At 39.6% G+C, this 9213-nt stretch overlaps 1 pseudogene; it reads left to right on the forward strand.

Annotated features, from left to right (window-relative positions):
- Nucleotides 1-1432: 1432 nt before the first annotated feature.
- LOC101521070 (large ribosomal subunit protein mL42-like) lies at nt 1433-2107 on the forward strand (annotated as a pseudogene).
- Nucleotides 2108-9213: the final 7106 nt, after the last annotated feature.

The following is a 9213-nucleotide window of genomic DNA, read 5'->3' on the forward strand; positions in this document are numbered from 1 at the left end:
CCCGGCAGCTCCACTTCCCATCCAGCTCCCTGCTTGTGGCCTGGGAAAGCAGCAGAGGACGGCCCAAAGCCTTGGGACACTGCACCCGTGTGGGAGACCTGGAAGAGGTTCCTGGTTCCCGGCCTCGGATCGGTGTGCACCGGCCCGTTGTGGCTCACTTGGGGAGTGAATCATCGGATGGAAGATCTTCCTCTCTGTCTCTCCTCCTCTCTCTGTATATCTGACTTTGTAATAAAAATAAATAAATCTTAAAAAAAAAGTTCATAGAAAGTACATATGAAAAACAAAAGGATGTGTAAATTTCAAAATTTCCTTCACCGAAGAAAATTGTCTTTTTGAAAACATATACTGATTCAAGAGACAGAAAGGCAGCAAGACAGCAGGAGTTCCCACCTGTTGTGTAATTCTCCCCGTGACTGTGCACAACAGTCATGTTTGCGATAGGGATTGGGTTCCAGCCAGGAATCAGAAAGTCAGTACAGGATTCTGACATTGGGGTGACGGCTCTGCCTTAAAAGGAAGAGGTGACCAGGAGCCAGAGCTAGATACCAAGCCCATTAAGCAGTTTTCTCTATTAAACTGTAAATTTGTTATTTTTGAGACACAATAAGAAAGACGAAGTGACATAAAGATGGATAAACATATGGAAAAAATACACAAAAACAAAGTTTTGTTAACTTTCTATCTACTCATAAAGCTTTCTTATTTAATCATTTGAAAATGCCATGCCATTTCTTTAATTTGTAAGCACAGAGACAGAAACAAAGACACACAGAGAGCGTTCACATCATTTCCAAAATGCCCATGGTGGCCCAACCTGTGCAGGGCTGAGCTTGGGAGTCTGAAAACCAATTGAGTTTCCCACATGGATGTCAGGAACCAAACTATCAAGCCTGCTGCTGAAAGCCTACGCTGAAAGCAAGACAGAATTGGCAGGCAGGGCCCAGCACAATAGTGTAGTGGTTAAAGTCCTCATCTAGAACATGCCAGGATCCCATATGGGCACCAGTTCTAATCCCAGCTGCCCCACTTCCCTTCCAGCTCCCTGCTTGTGCCCTGGGAAAGCAGTCGAGGACAGCCCAAAGCCGTAGGACCGTGCACCCGCCTGGGAAAGCAGTCCAAGATGACCAAAAGCCTTGGGACTCTGCACCCACATGGGAGACACAGAAGATCTCCTGGCTCCTGGCTTTGGATTGGCTCAGCTCCAGCCACTGTGGTCACCTGGGGAGTGAACCATCAGACAGAAGATCTTCCTCTCTGTCTCTCCTCCTCTCTGTATATATCTGCCTTTCTAATAAAAATAAATCTTAAAAAAGAAAAAAAAAGAATTGGCAAGCAAAACCAGGACTTCAGGGGACAGGCATCTTAACTGCTGACTCAAACATCAGATTTTGTCTTACAATTTGATCCTCAAAATATACCTATAGAGGACAAGATGGCGTGCTCGCGGGACAGAAATTGGTAGGCCTGGAAGGAGATGCTGAAAGTGGTTTTCTTGCAAACTTCTCTTTCATCCCACTTGATACGCAGCATTCACAGCGTTCTGGATACGCCATGGCAGCAGCAGCAGTGAAACGGGTGCTATCAAACACAGCTGTCTGGAGACATTTCTCTCCAACCCATGGAATTTTATATTGTGTTTGCCGTAAATCTACAGATTCTTCTCTTCCAGATGACTATAATTGCAAAGTAGAACCTGCTTTGACATCGGATGGCAGGACCATAGTATGTTATCACTCTTCCGTGGATATTCCATATGAACATACCAAACCTATCCCTCGACCAGATCCTGTGCTTAATAATGAAGAAACACATGAACAAGTGCTGAAAACCAGACTGCAAGGAAAGAGTGAACACCTTGAGTAGGGACCCATGGTGGAGCAACTTAGCAAGATGTTCTTCACTGCTAAGCACCGCTGGTATCCTCATGGACATTATCACAGACGTCGTAAGAAGCTGGATCCTCCCAAGGACAGATGATGCTGAGGTTCTTAGAATCAAACAAGAATGCTGTCCTGTGCTCGAGTTTCCATTTGAGAAAATTCAGTCTGGTATCCTCACCTTATATGTTATATAGTAAAAAAATCATTAGATATTCTCTCATGTAAAAATATATATGTATAATATATTATAATTATATATATAATATATATAATTATATATATAATATATATATATAATTTTCTAACAAAATCATTCTCAAAACTTCTAACCTGGCCAAGCGTATTGAATTAACATGGATAACAGAAACTAGGTCAAACTCTAAAGATCAACCTTTTATCTGTTTATAATCTGTATACCTTGAATGCAAAATAAAAAGTGCAAACCCTACTGACAGCACACTCAAAACAGAAAAAAAAAACCTAGTGGTAATGTAAAATCTCAGAATCTCAGAGAAGGGTAAATAAATCAAATAATAAAAAAAGAAGTAACTCTGGTAGAAAATTGTGCCTCTTTGTAAAAACACATTTAAGAATAACATAGATGATGAGTAGAAGAGCATTTTATCCATCACAACTATAAAATTTGGCTTTATCATTTCATTAAAAATGAACGATCAATTAATCACAAATTCTTGGCAGTAGAATAGTCTACCATCCATTATAGACAAGCATATTTAGCAGTTGGTTAGAATTCTGTGCCTTATTCTCTCAGAATAATAAAGACATGCTAAGAAAAAGAAAGAAACAGAAGGAGGATGTGTGAGAGAGACAAAGAGAAGAAATAAATGACCTTCGTAATTTTCTTCCCGAACAGCAATGGCATTCATCTTACCATAAATTTATCACCTATGGGACAGATTTCAATTCATTGAATGTCACTCATTTCTCATCCAAAACGACAATGCCAATTCAAATTAATTCTTCACATATTTCTTTAGGTACTTTTAATAGTTTATTAAATACTAGGAAATACATATTATATGTGTATTCTTTTATCTACTCTCAAAGTTTGCAATTCTACATGAAGCTGTCAGTTTCACTTTGATTTATTCTTTATCAGAGTACATTACTTATTTAGAATTACATACTCCTTTTCTTTTACTACATTTCATGTAGCAATAAAGACCCAAAAATGCATGCTATGTTTTCACTTTAAAATTATTTCTTTATTTATTAAGAGAAACAGAGGGGGGCCCGGCACGATAGTGTAGTGGTTAAAAGTCCTCGCCTTGAACATGCCAGGATCCCATATGGGTACTCGTTCTAATCCCAGCTGCCCCACTTCCCATCCAGCTCCCTGCTTGTGACCTGGGAAAGCAGTCAAGGATGACCCAAAGCGTTGGGACCGTGCACCCACATGGCAGGGTGGAAGAAGCTCCTGGCTCCTGGCTTCAGGTTGGCTCAGCTCTAGCCCTTGTGGCTTCTTGGGGAGGGAATCAATGAACAAAAGATCTTCCTGTCTCTCCTGCTCTCTGTTTATCTGCCTTTCCAAAGAAAATAAATCTTTCAAAAGAGAGAAAGAGAGATCTCATTTCTCAGTTCACTCTCCAAATGCCAATGGTTGCACAGGCTTGAACAAGGCTAAACCTGGGGCCTTGCAATTCCATCCACATCGTCTACTTTAGTGACAGGAACCAAATTACTTGAGTGACCAGCATTGTCTCCCAGGTCTGCAGTGCAAAAAGGCAGAGTCAAAAGCTAACACCTGGTGTGGAACCTAAAGAATCTGAAGTGAAACACAGGGATCTTAACTGGTATCTTAATTTCTTGGATTAACATGTGCCTTTTCTGTTTTCATGAATGGTGCTTTCTCAAGGAGATTGGTTCCTTAATATCCTAGGATGCAAGAGAGTTTGCTACACTTCCAGAAATGAATACACATCTGGAGGATCTAGAGGAATTTTCCTTCCTGATAGATTATAAATAGTATGATAGTGATCAAAATCAAAGGTCATACTTTCTACTGATGTGGGAGGTGCTTGCTATCATGAAATTCTAAAGTCATATAAGGAAAGAATCAGAAATCCAAGGTTCCATATACCATTGAATCATCGCAAGAATTGATGTTTCCTGGTATGCCATGTAGAAACTGCATCAGCTACATGAGACAGAAAATGAAAAATGGTAGTGGATTAAACAGTGAAAAATCTGGAGGAAGGCATCTAGAAACCAGCCTTTTTCTTACTCCACCATCCTGGAATGTTTCCCATTCTAAATTCTAACTCAGAGTTAAAAGAAAAAAAGAGGAAACTGAAGACAGACATGATTTTTTTTAACAATTTCATTTACCACACACACACACACACACACACACACACACAAATACAGGAAGGAGGGAGAAAGGAAGGGAAAGAGGGAGGAAGAATGCGAAGAAGTGAGGGAGAGACAGAGACAAAGAAACAGAGATGTCATTTATGGTTCACTTCACAAATGCCCAAAAGAACTGGAATGGGACTCAGCCAAAGTCAGAAACAAGGGATTCAATCCATGAACTGCCACTCTTCTTATCACTGGAAATTAATCAGTTACATGGCTATGACCACAAAGAAGGATATAAAATAATCATAAGTTATGCAATAATCACAGATGTGTCACAAGAAAGAAAAATAGATATTCAGAGGCCATTGGAAGTCCACAACACAAAGTTCCCTGTTTATTTTTCATGCTTAAATCATCTTCTTTTCCTTTACATTAGTGATACATTTTATTCTCCAATATTCAATAAGTCAATCCTGTATCATTGTCATTGCCTTCCAAGGCCATATCTCTTTCAGTTCTAATTTTCAAATTCTCAAATGATTAATGTCTCTAAGTAAATATTTTATAGTATGACAGAGACAATGCTGTGACCAAACTTATCTGTCTGGTGAAATTCACATCAAAAGACTGTATTTCCCACGCACCTTTGCTATTAAGTTGAAACCCTGTAATTAAATTCAGGACAACTGAACATTGACAGAGGTGAAATACTCCTAAAAGTTACATATGATAATTTATTGTTTTTCTCTGAACTATATGAGGCAGGAAATGACAGATTCCAAAATGGTAGAACCACATAAGTGAAAGAGCCTTCATACTATAGTCATTGACCATAGGTGGGACCTTCAGGAAAGCCCACCACCCAAAACCACATTAGAGGCCACGTTGGGTCTTTGGGATTTGCAGTGTGATTTGTTCCAGGATTTGGTTCCCTGCTTAATGCAAACAGAACTATTTTAGAGAATCATTATACTCTCCAGTGAATAAGGCATAGCTCATGCCAGATTAGTTTTACTAAGAAGAAAAATAATGTTTGGAAAACAGGGGCTTTTTTATATGAACCAGATAAGTTAAAGTACAATGTCAAACAAATTATAAAGGTTAAAGGAATATCTGTAATTACATGAAACAGGCAATCACAGGAAAATTATGGAAACTTGTCAAGGAGGACTATGATTATGCAATTTAGAGTCCATTAAACATCCCTTTGCTATTATGCTCATCTATGGCCTGTACTTGCATTTATAGCAACATTGTAATCAGAGTTATTGTCTAGTCCGTTTATAGTCATTAGCCATATCTGCAGGGAATACATGTCTACACTATCAGTATATGCCTAAAACCCTGAATAGTGCTAAACTCCATACATGTTATGTTAATTCCTATACATACATAGACACATAAAACCCAACTTATAAATAAAATAATTACAATAATATACTGTAATGAAAGGTGAATGTGGTCATTTTCTCAGAATATCTTGTTCTCCTGTCACTCTCTTATGACAATAAGTATATACCTTATGAAGCAAGATTACCAATGTAGATATTGGGAAATCATTTCAGGCTATTTATAAAGGTTACTTGAACAGAGACACTGCAATTCTGCAATATTATGGTTCTTATCTAAATTTTACTGAGTGACAAACACCTAAGTAACATATGCAATATGCTTACAAGTGACAAAGGGATGTTTTACATCCAGGTGGAGATGAAGGGTGGTGGACCAAGATTTCATGAAGGTACTCAGAGCACATGCAACTTAACATTTTTGAGTTGGTTATTTCTATAAGAATCCTTTGAGTATTTTCAGGCTGTGGTTGACCTGTAGTGACTGAAACCTTGGAAAATGAAATGGCAGATAAGGGAGAAAGGCAGGGTGCTACCAAGTAATGCAAACTCACAGCACCCTATTTTGTATACAGCAAGTGATAATTGATAATGATCTTACAGGCCAAAATGAGGTAAAACTACCTAAACGTTGTTTAATCAAGCATAACAAATACATAATATTCAGTACTTCCAATATAGGAGTTTGGACTTAAAGCTATTTTGTCTTCATTTAATTTCACCACTTCTGGTGTGAAATTTCTGACAGCGTTCAAATCAGAAGGCACCGTCATAACACTTGCACCATGACCTTCATTTTGAACTTTCTTCTGCTTTTGTTTTGTGCAAACAAAAGAACATGTGTAAATTCTTATTGGCATAATTGTCTTCAAATAAAATAGCATTCTTTCTCTAGAAATCCAAATGTCAATACTATCACGTCACTTTTTTCACAGCTGACATACAAAACATTAATCTGCCAATATGTTCATATGCTGAAAAAAGTCACAAGAATCCCCTGCTTAAACAAACACGAGTTAGAGTAAAGACGTGACAGTGCTGAGATTAAGATTCTAAGTCCCTCTTTCAGCATGTCCACACGAACTGTAGGGCATCTTTATGCAAGGCTTTTACAAGGGAAAAAGTACAAGGACAATTCACACCTACATCGAAAGTTGTGCAGATATAATGGCAACAGATACTCTAACAGAAAACACACTAAAGGTAAGTAGAGGAATGAGAAGGAGTGTTCACCAGGAGCTCAGGAGGTGAACCCAGAAAAAGAACTGCCCATCCTGTTGGTCTATTTGTTTTGTTTGTTTTGTTTTGTTTTTAAAGATTTATTCATTTTATTACAGCCAGATATACACAGAGGAGAGACAGAGAGGAAGATCTTCCATCCGATGATTCACTCCCCAAGTGAGCCGCAATGGGCCAGTGCGCACCGATCTGAAGCCAGGAACCTGGAACCTCTTCCGAGTCTCCCACGTGGGTACAGTGTCCCAATGCATTGGGCCGTCCTCAACTGCTTTCCCAGGCCACAAGCAGGGAGCTGGATGGGAAGTGGAGCTGCCGGGATTAGAACCGGCGGCCATATGGGATCTCGGGGCTTTCAAGGCGAGGACCTCAGCCGCTAGGCCATGCTGCCGGGCCCGGTCTATTTGTTTTGACTAGGAACAGAAACAGAATGGCAGGACCCAGACGGGTGGTGCAGGAATAGGGTGGATTTCACAGCCCAGTCCAACTCCTAGAGCCAAAATGGGTTGCCATTTTGTCTGGAAAGACAAAGGCTATGGGACAGGACTGAGCAAGCACCTAGCTGGGAGTGAACTCATTTCTGACTCAATGAACTGCAACCACATGGCATCCTACAGGTTCCACCCAAGACACGGTAGCCCTCAGACCTGATGGCCAGCAGATCAAAACTCCAGTAGTGGTACATAAGGTGCCATTTTGTACAGTATGGCAATGGCTTTAAGACTGCAGGGACAACAGTGAGCCAAGCATGCACTGAGCTGGGAAAAAAACAAACTAAGCTCAGTGCATTGCACTGATCCCACAGGGAAAATAATACCAACTTTGGCCCCCAGACCTAATGGCCAACAGGTTCCAGCAAGATAAACATCACCAACAACCTTGCTATATAGGACACCAGGTATCTTTCTCTAATCCTGAGAACTACATGGCCTGGAAGAGGGAGAAAGATCAGACAATGGTGCAGCTTCAGCACGGTATCACAGGAGGAGGAGAGTGGTGAGCCAGTAGCTGGGGCTACAGAGACCATGCTGGAAATCTAACATAAGGACCCAGACCCAGAACTTGCTGGAGGTTGTGGCACAAGTGACTGAAAAGAAAGAGCTGTATTCCAACTGCAATCAGTAAAATTGACTTGCAGACCTGTGGGTGAAACAGCTTAGAAACCTGCCCCAAGGTGAAGAATCTGATAACCAGAAGTACAATGACCAAGAGCAAAAGAAGAGACAGAAGCACAATGAATATTACCGAAGACTCCCCTGCAAAGCAGCAAAAACCCTATGCCAACCTCAGCGTTAACAGAGAAAGACATCAAGAAATTGGGGGATATAAAATTCAAAACACTTGTTATAAAGTTTCTTATCAACAATGAGAAGCACATAATGCAGGAGTTCAAGGAATTTAACGAATATGTCACACAAAAAACGAATCAAATAAAGGCTCACATATCAGAAATTAAAAATACAGTGAAGTAAATTAAAAGTATAGTGGAGAGTCTCAAAATAGAACGAAGCAGAAGAAAGAATATCAGAATTGGAAGATACTTGTTGTCACCAGAAGGAAACAAAAAGCTGGAAGCAGAGTTGGGTCAAGCTAGAAAAAGTATTCAAGAATTGAAAGACACTATTAAAAGGTCAAATATAAGAGTTATGGGAGTCCCAGGAGGTACAGAAAGAGAAGCTGGGTTTAAAATTTATTTTATGAAAATAAGGGAAAATTTCCCTAATCTAGAAAAACAATTGGAAATCAACATCCAGGAGGGGCACAGAACTCACAACATTGTGCACCTAAAGTGATCTTCACGACATATGATCATCAAACTATCAAACATAAGGAAAAGATCCTTAAACATGCAGGTGAAAAAAAATCAATCAACATATCAAGGAATGTCAATTAAATTCACAGGACAACAACAACAAAATTATAGCACAATGAAAAAATGTGCCACTGAGTAACCAACACACTGGTGACACAAAGAAAACACCAAAGTCTCTTGGGTAAAATGTTGTTGTTCTAATTCATACTGATTGTTGACCTTGTTTTGTGGCTTCTCATTTATGGGAGTGTATAATTATGCAATAATAGAGACTACCATATCCAAATGGGGCATATGGTGTATCTCTGCTTCTAATTCAAATATAGACTCCCAATGAAATGACTGGAAATCTATCGATGCTGGACTGTGACACTGTCTGTACCAGCAATGTTGGGACATACTAAAAGAACAAACTGATGGAATCATGACTCCTTACGTGGGACTGTACTACTGTAGCACCATGGGGAAGATCTGTCAGGGGCTGGGAGTTTGGGGTGGGAATTCCAGTCTCTATGAAACTAAACCATAAAATTCAAAAATTCAAAATAAAAATTTAACAAAACAAAACAGAAATTCACAGGTGCCCTCCCACTAGAAGTTCTACAGGCCAGAA

This window comes from Ochotona princeps, chromosome 1 (genome assembly GCF_030435755.1).
Source record: "Ochotona princeps isolate mOchPri1 chromosome 1, mOchPri1.hap1, whole genome shotgun sequence".
NCBI classification, from domain to species: domain Eukaryota; kingdom Metazoa; phylum Chordata; class Mammalia; order Lagomorpha; family Ochotonidae; genus Ochotona; species Ochotona princeps.